Source organism: Microtus oregoni, unplaced genomic scaffold, assembly GCF_018167655.1.
Source record: "Microtus oregoni isolate MIOR12 unplaced genomic scaffold, Mior012 000019F_ref0000042, whole genome shotgun sequence".
NCBI lineage: Eukaryota > Metazoa > Chordata > Mammalia > Rodentia > Cricetidae > Microtus > Microtus oregoni.
The window spans coordinates 13,911,314-13,923,755 of NW_024543078.1; the positions used below are offsets into that span (position 1 = coordinate 13,911,314).

Below are 12,442 nucleotides of genomic sequence, written 5' to 3' on the forward strand. Positions count from 1 at the left end.
TAAAAGTTACTTAATAAAGACTTGTTTCCATTAACTTGAAAAAGAAAGAAATTTAATGGATGGATCTAGAAAACATCATATTGAGTTAGGTAACCCAGACCCAGAAAGACAAATATTATATGTACTCACTCATAAGTGGCTTTTAGGCATAAAGCAAAGAAAAGCCAGCCTACAATTCAAAATCCTAGAGAACCTAGACAACAATGAGGACCCTAAGAGAGACTTACATGTATCCAACCTACGTGAAAAGTAGAAAAAGACAAGATCTCCTGAGTACATTTGGAGCATGGGAACCATGGGAGAAAGTAGAAGGGGAGGGGAGGAAGAGGTAGGGGAGTGGAGAAAAATATAGCTCAATAAAAACAGAAACAAAAAAATAGAATACTCTCTTGTGAAATTCTAAAATAAATTTAAATAAGAAAATAAAGCATATGAAAAATCTAAAAGAAATTCACCTGCAAACCTGATCCTGCAGAAGCTTCCTAAAATATGTATACAAAGACTTTAAATGAAGTTACCCTGTAATGGGAGCAGATGAATTCCCCAAAGTAGACACCACTGGCAATTATGTAAAACATTACAGGAATTAGTTACATATTATGGGAGTTGTGGGTCACTAAGGCTCAGATTCCTGAACATTATATGTGTTGTCAATCTCTTGGTTACTCTCCAGAAACGATGGTGAAACCCTATTGCTGATGACATCAAAAACTTGAGTCATGGAATACTAAGAAGTAAAGTTGCTGCTGACCTGGAAGCTTCACTCCTACTGGCTAGCTAGGTTTCATTGTGCCGGAAGGTGCTGTTCATGCTTCCAAAGGAATAAAAGAATTAAACAATGCTACCAAGTTTCAAATCTTGTGATATGTTTAATGCCCAGCTTAGTATTAATTATTTATTGTTATACTAACATATTAGTTTATCTCTCACTCCCTAGAGTAATGTCTCTGTGCTTCATATAACTCTACACACAAAGATCCATAACTGTCCAACGTGCTGGTAATAAAGATTTGAGTGTGTTTAGCTATCTCTATATGGGCATCTACATTGTAGCCCCTCCTTCCAAAGCTCAGGAATCCTGGCAGGAAAGAACATGGAAAGATTTGAATGGCCAGAGGTAGTGAATGTCTAATGAAACAGTGTTTTTTAGGACATACTTGTACAGTATCACATGTGAACTCACAGTGATTGTAATAGTTTGAACAGCATAGGCACAAAATCAAATCAGACAAAAATCCCAACATGGAAGGAGACGGTTAGTTATGAAATCCCACATCTATCTGAAGAGGAACTGGCAATGATGGCTGCCAAGAAAGGTAAAATCTGCCTGGTCATGGAGGCCCACACCTTTAATACAAACACTTCAAAGACAGAGGATAGCCTTGGCTAAAAAGCCAATTTCAAGACAACCAAGGCTGTTACCCAAAGAATCACGCCATGAAAAACCAAATAAAAAGAATGTCAATTTTCAGTTTTCTTCAGGGATGTGACCCATGAAAAGCTATCCATACCCATGACATAACACTACAACATTCACACACACTGCCAAAACTGAATGGAATCAGCTAGAAGAATAAAACACACACACGGAAGAAAATAATGGGGGTAGATGGGGAATTGACAAGAGCAGAGAGAATGAGATATGGACTTCATGAAAATACATTATATGCATGTACAAACCTTTCAAGCAATAATAAAAATATTCTAAAATAAAATAAATTAATATTGTAAAAATCATGCTCTACTTCTTCGTACTTACCGAACCATAACTCACAATTCACATGAGGAGATCAAACTGTGTTCAACAGATGAATGGTAAAATTTAATTCTTATAAAAATACCATCCACTGTTTTGTGCCCTAGAGGAAAGTTTTCTGTGTCAACTTGAATGGATATAGATGATTAACCTTAGTGAAACAATCATGTCACAGAAGGACAAATAATTTGAAGGAACCAAACTCAAAGAAACAGAAAAAAAGATATGTTCATTAATAGAATTTAGGAGTGTAGAGATAAAAGAGAATTTGTTGTTGAAGGATCTGAAAACATAAAGGAGACATCTACATCAGGCTAGTCAGTACTCTTTAAAGTTTCTCACTGTGCTGCCTGTAACAGAAATCCTCCCCGCCCAAGTCGGTACTAAAAAGAACTTTTGATAAGTGCTACTGTTTTAGTAACTTTTTCTACTTTGGGGGGAATTTAGAAAACTTTAACCATGTTTACTATAGTCAATCAAATTATTTGCACAAAATACATATGGATTGCTATGTTAGGAAGCAAGCAAAAGGAGAAAAAAGGAATAAAATGGTCTGCTTAGCTGAACTCAGGCCATGGTGTTTGGAGTGGTGTCCCATGGCCTTGTCTTATGAATAAAATAAAACTGTTTCATGGCTTTCATCCTTGGGTGTTTCATCATTTGTTCATTTTCTGCACTCACAGATGCACAGTATATCAGAATAAATAATATTTTGTCCCTATGAATGTTACTTCAATAGTATGCTCAATATAATATCAGACATGCATTACTTAGTGGGAATTAGAAATTTTCAAGAACTCTCACCACAAAATGATAGCTATTTGGTAACTATCATGGTTTTGTTGTTACTCACAGTGTTTATAATCAATAAAACCAATTTGACTCTTTAAACTTATCACTTAAAGTAAATTAGGGAGTTTTTAGAGATGGCTCAGAGATTAAGAAGACCCATGTTTAATTCCCACAACACAGATGATGAACTACAATCATCCTAAATTCCTGTTCCTGGGAATATAATGTCCTTCTGTGGCGTCCAGTCACTGAATAAATTGGTGCACAGATATATATGTATACAAAACATCCACACACCTAAAATAAACCAGTATGTAAATTTAAAAATTTATAAAATTATAGTGGAAGGAATATTTCAGAAGATAAAAGCACTTGCTGCTCTTACACAAGACTAGGATTTTGTCTCCGATATCCACATGGTGACCACTATTCTCCATAACTCCAGTTCCAGGAGGCCCAACACCCTCTTATGGACACTGTGAGCATGAAGCAGATAAACAAGCAGGCAAGGCCCTCATGGTCATATACAAAAGTCTTCTAAAAGGAACAAGACAAAATAGAAACATAAGGAAGATCTATAACTACATGGATAAATGTAGATTAGAACCAAAAAGAAAGTGGTGATGTAGCTATCTCTAAATATAAAGGTTGGCATTCATGTAGATATAGCTATTGACACAGATAAGAAGCAACAGATATTGTTATCTCATGTGACCTACCAATGCTATGCAGTATCAAAGATTCTTATCTTTCAATTACACACTTTAAAGACGTTCATAATAATATGTGAATTTAAATGCAAGTTTGTTATCAATTTATTTCTATAATAATTGTTTTAGTACTTTGCTACCTTTTTTTGTATATTGATTCTCAGAAGAGTTTGAGAGACTCTTCAATCATGTTTTCTGTGAACATATCCTAAGACGTAAAACTTTTCTGAGTGCTCCTTTGACTTCTCTGTTTCTCAGACTGTCACTAGTTGGGTTTAACATGGGGGTAATGACCCCATATAGCCTAGAGATGAGTCTGTCTATAGCAGGACAATGTTGACTGGAGGACGGGTGGAGAGAGGTAAATGTTGTTGTGCCATAGACCAAGAAGACGACAAGAAGATGAGAAGCACAGGTGGAGAAAGCTTTGTGCTTCCCTTCCACTGACTGGATCTTTAGGATGGTGGACATAATGTATATGTAGGAGATCAAAGTGATCAGAAAAGAACCAACACCAAAAATACCTCTAACATTAAAGCAAGCATTTCTGACATGTAGGTGGATGAATAGTACAGGGCCACCACAGGTGGGATATCACAATAGTACTGGTTTACTCGATTGGACTTGCAGAAAGACAGACTAAAGGTAGACTTTGTGTGGAGAAAGGAGTTAAGAAACACAGCTACCCAGGTCTCTAACAACAGGTGCACACAGCGAACCTTGGTTATGATGTGGGAATAACACAGAGGGAAGCATATGGCCACATACCAGTCATAAGTCATCACAGCCAGCAAGAAAATTTCAGTCCCAGGTAGGGCCACCAGGAAATAGAGCTGCAAACAACCCAACAAAGGAAATGCTGTGATCTTCAGTCAAGAGATTTTTGAGCATCTAGGGGACAGTGGCTGATGGACAGATTTGCCAACAGGTAAAACATGAAAGCTTGAAGCTTTCTCTCAGTCACTGTGGCCATGAAGATGACCCTGTTTCCCAGCAAAGTTATTTGATAGATGGTGATAAAGGCCACGATAACACAACTCCGGGAGGTCAGAGAGCTCTATGAGGATGACATATGTCACTGTGTTAAGATTGTAGATGTCCACCAGGCGGTGGTGGCGCACGCCTTTAATCCCAGCACTCGGAAGGCAGAGACAGGCGGATCTCTGGGAGTTCGAGGCCAGCCTAGTCTACAAGAGATAGTTCCAGGCCAGGCACCAAAGCTACAGAGAAACCCTGCCTTGAAAAAACAAATATATATATATATATATATATATATATATATATGATAATATTTTATGTGTGTTTTTGATTTGTTTTGCAACTATTTCATTGAGTGTTTTATATCTATGTTCAACTGGGAAATTGGTCTGTAATTCTTTTATTTGAGGAGTCTTTATGTGGTTTACTATCACAGTAACTGTGGCCTCATAAAATGAATTTGTCAGTGTTCCTTCTGTTTCTAAGTTATGGAATAATTTAAGGAGTGTTGGCATTTACATTAACTAGTCTTTGAAAGTCTGGTACAGTTCTTTGCCAAAACCATCTAATCCTGGACTTTTTTGGGTGTAGGGGTTGGAAAATTCTTCTAATTCAGTAGGAGTTATGGGTACATTTAAATAGTTTATCTCATCTTTATTTAACTTTGTAAGTGGTACCTATCAAAAAATTATTCATTTCTTTTACCTTTTTCAAATTTGGTGTAATAAAATATGTTCTTTTTGTAAAGCATGTCTTCGGGTTCTCTGGATTGCCTTCGTGGCTGTTGTTATGTGGATCTTCCTACATACTACTTTACTCTAAATTAAGTTATAATTACTCCATTGCACAAATGCCTAAATTAAATTTTCTATTATATATATTCATCACAGTATACAAATACATATATATATATATATATAAAATCATTAGTAGATAATACTTTATTACTAGGAATAACCAAATTTACAGGTAGTCACATCAACAATGAGTCAGATATGTGAAAATAACTCATATATTCTATTTGGAAAAAATAAATATAGAAATGCTTCTATAACTATAACACCACATGTTAAAAGATATGAACAATAACATTTTTATTAATTCAAGCATAATAAAGATGTTCAGGACACTGGGAGAAGTTAGTAAAAAACCAACTATTTTGTTCGATTTGTGGTTCTTATAAAGATTTCTCTATAACATCACACATTACTCATCGCAAAAACTGGTTAGAAAATAATATGAAATATTATATCTTATAATCCTAATTCTATTTATTTTTCTGGTGAAAACAGTGACTACTTCAGTAAGTTAAAAATGCACAGAAAAATATTATAAATAATACATAGTGATTTATATCCCTACATTTAGTAAACTAAGATCAAAAAATTATGATTTTGAGGTCATCACAAAGTACATATCAAGGCCCTGTTTCACTCCTTTTCATTCCTCAAGCAGCAACAACTTCATAGCATATTTCAGAGTAAACAAACTTCTATTACCAGTCAATTCCAATCCTGAAATATAACAGAGAAAACTACTACAGAAATTACAAAATATGTGTATGTCATTACAAAGATGAAAAAGGGTGTTTCTGTGTGAATAACAATGACAATGATAGAAACAAACTGAATCGTATCAATTAGTAGGTTCTTCCAATTTTGAAACCGAATGGTATGCTCAAATATCATCCTATGTGTTAATCGTTCAAATGTAGAAGTGATGAAGGCAAAATAAGGCTCTTTTTTTGCAATAGTAGCATCTTCAAGCACAAATGTTTACTTATATACTAATTCACTTTTTCTCTCAGAAATTTGGCTCTTTAAAGATGAATTATAAGAAATATACTTTAGAACATTCTGATTAATAACTCTATCTTATTATTCATATTATATAATACATATACACACAACAAAACATGGTAACACATGTTTCTTAATTTTGGGCATTAGTGTTTCAATGTATTCTATAAAATGAATGGTCCTTGCTATACAGAACACAGCTCTTCCTCACATGTCAAGGCTTCATGTATTTATCAACCTTTTCATTCTAATGTAAAGATAATCTAGTTTTAACAATTGTCATGTAATTAAAAATAAAAGATTTTTTATCAAGAACAGTTCTCAGAAACAAGTTCGAGAATCTTATGTAGGGATAAATTTCTAGACCAGGGATTTAGGAAAGCCTTGTTAAATTCAATCTTTTTATGTATATTTTATGGTTATGTGATATAATTGGGAATTGTAAACATACAATGGGAATTAATAAAATGAATGTATGGAAAGGATTACATTTCTACTGAAAACTCCCTAGAATTCAGACTTTCTTACCACTTCTGATATGCCTCTATTCATATGATAGATCTAAAAATTATTGCATAAGAAGATTTTCTCTTTGGAGAATAATCAAGTTTCTTTCACACAGAAAAATATAATGAGATATAGTTTAGTAAAAGTTGACCATATGTAGCATAAATTATAGCAACTTTAAGACTGCATTTTATAGCATATCTATCAATAACAATAAAATACTGTATATAAATTAAATCAAAATATATTACCAGTACTTATTTTCAGCAAGAGAAATTAAATGATCCAGCAACAAATTACATCAGTAGACAAAAAATAAATCAACACTTATTCTTAGGACTCACACAAAGTGTTAGTCCATAATTTATATTTTTTCCACTGTACCCTTAGGGAAGCAGAATAACAAGAGCTCTAGAGATAATAACCATATTACTACAACTTAGTAATAGGGTCACAGAGATAATCAAATTAGTGTAAGTTCTAACATAATTTTACATTACATGAGTGCCATTTTTGTTCCTTGTAATAGTTCACGGAAATTTCACACCTGGGAAGAACTTGGCCAATGCTAATTATGTGGTGTAAGACTTTCTTTGTCTTTTCAACAGTTTCTTCTGCAGATAACAATGACTTTTCCTGATATAAAAGGTTGGACTTGCCTCATAGGGACACAATGTTTTGTAGTAATCACGTGGCCAAAGAAAAGTATGAAAGTATGGTGATAGTAAGAATTTTTGTCACAGCAAAAATCCTTCAATCAACTTATCATACCATTTTTATTAATAATATTTCCATTGTAGAAAAGAAAGTTAGAACATTTACTCATTAGCACACAATTTAAGTCATTAAATCTGTGTGTCATCACATGAGGAACATTAAAGAGCAGAGAACTTCTGTAACATAGACACAAGCTCATTTGAATATGCAACATATAACTGGACTCCCGGTGGCTCATGGATATTATCCAGCTATATAATATAGAGACAAAATGGTATATGAGAGAGAGAAAAGTCTGCTGGTTTTTAAACCAGGTTCATTAAATACATACATCTAAATTCTATAAGGTTTCTACTTTTCTATGAAATTTCAAATAAAGAAGAATAATTACAAGCACAAACATTATGATCAGGATGGATACTGTTTTTTCTCTATTGTGTGTTTTTGACCTCTTTGTAAAAAAATGAGATAGTTGTAGAAGCATGGGCTTACATTTGAATCCTCAACTTTTTCATTATATATATAAATATATATACATATATTCAACTTAATTACACTTCTACTAGATAGATAATAATGTTTTACATATAGGCATAAGGTATTTAATGATTCTGATATTCTATTCTAGTAATCACTTGAATATTTACATTATTAAAATGTGGTTGTGAATAGAAAACATTGGGAGTACATCTTCTATCCAATTACTCAAAAATCAGACACACCAAATGTAATCCAGTCGAATTCTGACATCCAAGAAGACTGGAATACAAATATGATCATCTCAAGGTAATTTGTAAAGTTATGAAAAGCAAAACCAAAAGCAACAAGCCACATTTTCAAGACACTATAGTTTAAAAAATATTTCCTAATGTACATGAACAGTAGACCACTTATGTGATGGGAATCACATTCTGTACATTGTAGGTGAAAAACAGGTGTCACCAAATAAAAGCACAATAGAAGAGGACTGACAACGTACTGTAATTCCTGGTAAGATGATTTCATTTCTCTGGCCTGCCTAGATACCTGCATGGATATATATGTACAAGACTAAAAACAGAAAAACTGACATCACAGTTATAGATAAAATAAATCTTTTTGAATTGAATTTTTCATTGATTTTATATCCCAAGTGTGATTTACCCCATTCCTCTTCTCCAGTTCCCTCCCCCAGGTCCTCTTCACCCGCTTCTTGAGTCTTCTTTAATGGAGGGAGTGGTGGATAAGGATCCATAGCACAACATAGTTCTGTCCCAGGACCTGCCACTGCATCCACTGACCACAAGCAGAGAGGACCAAGGCCCAAGTTCCAAGTTCCCTAGGAACCATCTACCCAGGAGCATCTTCCATGCTGGCCAGCTTGCCATTCTCTCCACTTCCCTGCGCAGTGCAGGACTTCATGGGAGGCTTCTGCAATGGGGGACTGGGTGGCCCTGCTGGAGAAAGGGGTGAGGCTTTGGAGTGAGTGGGCATGGGGCAGAACTGGAAGCCTAGGTGTTGGCATTTCATTTCCCAAAAAAGAACCAAGGAGCCTCCTGACTTCTGGCGCATGTGCATGCCTGTGCGAATATGCACACAAGTTCACCTGCACACAGTCTCTCTAACCCTGTCCCAGACTTTTGGATTTCTTGATTCTTGATGAGCACTGGTGGGGGGGGGGGGAGGAACCGCAATAGAGGAGGAGGAAGAGAAAGAGGAGGAGAAGGAAAAGGATGAGGGAGAGGAGCCGGAAGAAAAGTAATAGAAGGGAGAGGAGGAGCAAGTGAAGGAGTAAGAGTTTGAGGAGGAGGAAGAAGAGGACAAGCAGGGGGAGCCTATAGTTCCCCAATGATGAGAGGCTAGTGCCTAGGGACAAAGGGATACATCCAGGTACCACAGTAGAGAACCTGCAGGACAGTGGAGGCAGTGGCAGGTCCTGGGACAGAACTGTGTTGTGCTATCATCCAACGTCCCTGCCTGCACCTAATTGGGCACCTCCCCTGGGAACTTGTGGTAGATGCTGCCAGAAAAGAAAGCTGCCACAATGCAGCCCCGGCAGGACCTCGAACTCCTCATCTCACCCCATCCCACCACACAGCCCCGACCCCTGCTCCCAACCCGGGTGCCCACCTTCCTACCCCAAGCCCCATGCTGCCTTCACAGGGGACAAAAATTGTTACAGGATGGAGGAGGGCTCTCCCATGCCCAAAGGCAAAAGCTGGCTACCAGGCATCAGGCCTCAGGTTGGGGTGGTTGTACAGTTGGGGTCCAAAGGGAGTCCATGCCCTAGAAGTTACCTGAGGCCCTGTCAAATCTGACACCAGTGGATTCCCCACCAAGGGAGCCAGATGTGTGCATAAACTGGACCACAGGCCCAGGGCAAGGGAGGAGCTGGTTTGTGGGCCAGCAAACCTACCAGGGGCTTGGTTGGGCAGGGTGAAGGTGCCAGGTGAGGAACAGAAGACAAGGGACCAAAGGGAGAGAATGTCCGTTGATAATGGTGGCAACTTTTGGCCCTGTATCCTGGGTCCCGGCTCGGGCATAGTGCTGAGGAGAGCCTTGCTAGCAGGTGGGCAGGTGGGTTGCCTAGAGCAGCCTGGTGTGGCTTCAGACAGGTCAGGGGTGGAGTGTTGGATGGGCTTGGCTGGACTAGGTGGCCAAAAGAGGCGTTGAAGGTCATGAGGGCAGGTGTGGGGGCAAGCAAAGCAGCAAGCTCTAGGGCTCATGCAGCGTAAGCTGCCTCTTTCTATGGCCATACCACCTTGAATGTACCCTATCTTGTCTGATCTAGGAAGTCAAGCCGAGTTGGGCCTGGTTAGTACTAGGATGGGGGACCACCTGGGAATACTGGGAGCTGTAGGTTTTCTTTTGGCCATTTTTTTCTTTTTGGTCTTCTGTGGGCCGAGGGCCAGCCTGGGCCAGACCAGGCCACCTCCATTTTTACCCTGGAAAGAGGGCCCACCCACCTCTGACAAAGTTCAAAATCTAACCAGGCATGCAGCAAACCTACAGAGGAAAAACCCCAGTGGGGAATCCCAGGGCCAAGAAAGGAAGCTAAGAATCACAAGGTAGAGGCTGTGTTGAGTGACACGCAGCCCAGGCCAGCCTCTAAAACTGACCACAATCAAGGGACACACAGCATAGCACTTGGCTCCCCAGTTCCATAGTTCCACAGGCAGGTGGGTAAGATTGGACTCTTGCTCCCCTTGCACTGGGGAAAGACAGACTAGGAATGGAATGTAACCCGTATTTTAGAATAATTACATTACTACTACATGACAATGAATGTTCTCAAAACATGCACAGAGTGTTATTAAGTTGCAGACTGTGTGTTGACTGGTTCTGAGATGACCAGTGGTGTTAGAGTGCCGGTCATGTGACAGAGCTGTTGCCAAGCTGCTGTGGAGCAGGGTAGCCTAAGTGAGTGTGGATGCAGAGCTAGGGGGTATAAGCCCTGACATAAGCTTGCAGGCTCCTCTTACACACTGCTAAGGCCATTTAGGGGACAGTTATGTCATCTCCAGCAATCTGATTGGAAGCATCTGATTGGAAGGCTCTATCCTGCCAGGACCAGGCAGGCTGTGAGGCTTTGGAGCAGAATGCAAGGAGGCCACTGTCCAGGCCTCACTGGGGAATGGCAAAGGGGCAAAATGAAAGCTGAGCTGGGATACATGCCAAAGGCCAGGGACAAGGCGAGCAGGAGCGGCCAGCTAGGGTTGGACTCCTAGTTCTGTGCCCACACTCACCTAGGGTACCCTGCCTGCTGCACTGCAGCTTGGGGAGAGCTCCGACACATGACCCACACTCTGACACCACTGGCTGTCTCAGAACTAGTTTTCAAATGTTATTTAAGAATATTCACAATCTGTGCATGTTTTGAGAACATCCTTTGCCATTTCTCAGCACTGTAATGATATACTCTAGATTATGAGTTACTTGCCATGCAATTATTCTATTATCTTGACGTGCCTGTCAAGCTATCTCTAAATATTTGCACTGATGCTATTGCTGTCATTTGCTACTTGTCCTGGAACAAAACTTGACTTTTACAGTAGATAAGAGTATTTCAGAGAGTCATAATCATTGGCATAGTCCTTAAGAACAAGTAACATCGGTTGTGTCATACATAGGTATTCTTGTCATTAACAGGAAGGCTGAGACTATCACAGAAAATAGGGTGCAGAGAAAACTAGAGTCATCAAAGGAGTGGAGTGTAGCAGTTCCTCTGAATTGAAACATTGTCTCATTGAAGGAGCTCCTGAGACTTAGTAAGGAAACAACCTTACAAGTCCAGGGGAGCTGAGTCAAGAGTCACAAGGGCCCTGCCCAAGCTTCTGGAAGTTGTAAACAACTTCTGATTGGGAACATTGTCTGAGCAGCTAAGCTTCCTGGAGGAGATTCTCCAGCCTGGGGAGCTTCCTGTATGTCTAGCAGAGAACTCCAAGGCTACAACATTCATGAATCATCATTCCCGCTGTGGTAGACTTTCTGGTGACAAGGCAAAATTTAAATCATCCCAGCTCCTGTAAGCAACCCTGACAAACTCCTTGGTTCTTCAAGTTGAACTTTTATGTAACCATCATTTTATGTATTATTGGTCCTGGTATTGACACAAAGATATGTGTTTCCTGACTCACCAGGTGGTGTGATCTAGCTGCCCTCTCTCCCCCTGACTAACAGCTAAATTTCCTTGTCCTCTGTAATCAACAAGGATGTTTGTGTTCTAACAAGTGGTTTTCCACATAAGCATTCCCAGTACACAGATACCCTGATCTTGATGTCTGGCTGCTTAGCATGTCTCCGCAAGCTTCCCTACATTGAAGTCTCTGTATCCGAATCCGGGTATCCCATGCCAGTTTCGGCATCCAAGCCGCACTGGCGAGGCACCCAGGAACACACACAACATATGCCATACATCTTTTTTCCTCACTTTAAGAGATTAGTTTTCCCCTTAAGTTTTCAGTCTAAAGTAAATGAGGAGGAAAGACAAGGCCAGAATTTTAAAACAGCAGTCTACCCTTAGTTTTGTTTTAACTTAATGCGACTTAGTTAATCCCAGTCATTTATGTACCAAAAGTAAGTTGAAAACTCTTAAAAAAAAAAGTTCATAGTTTATTTTAGTGCTCCATAGACTCATTTACTATGGGGACCAAAAGTTATCACGTTTGTTGGTGGAAAGAATGAAATCAATTAATATTTATTTA

At 38.8% G+C, this 12,442-nt stretch overlaps 1 protein-coding gene and 2 pseudogenes across 3 annotated transcripts in view; 1 reads left to right on the top strand and 2 right to left on the bottom strand.

The window, feature by feature from the left end:
• Positions 1-12,442, bottom strand: part of LOC121459354 (syncytin-1-like) — a 124,762-nt gene that overhangs the window by 82,947 nt on the left and 29,373 nt on the right. The window lies entirely within an intron of this gene.
• Positions 3,445-4,987, bottom strand: LOC121459619 (annotated as a pseudogene).
• Positions 9,983-10,101, top strand: LOC121459933 (annotated as a pseudogene).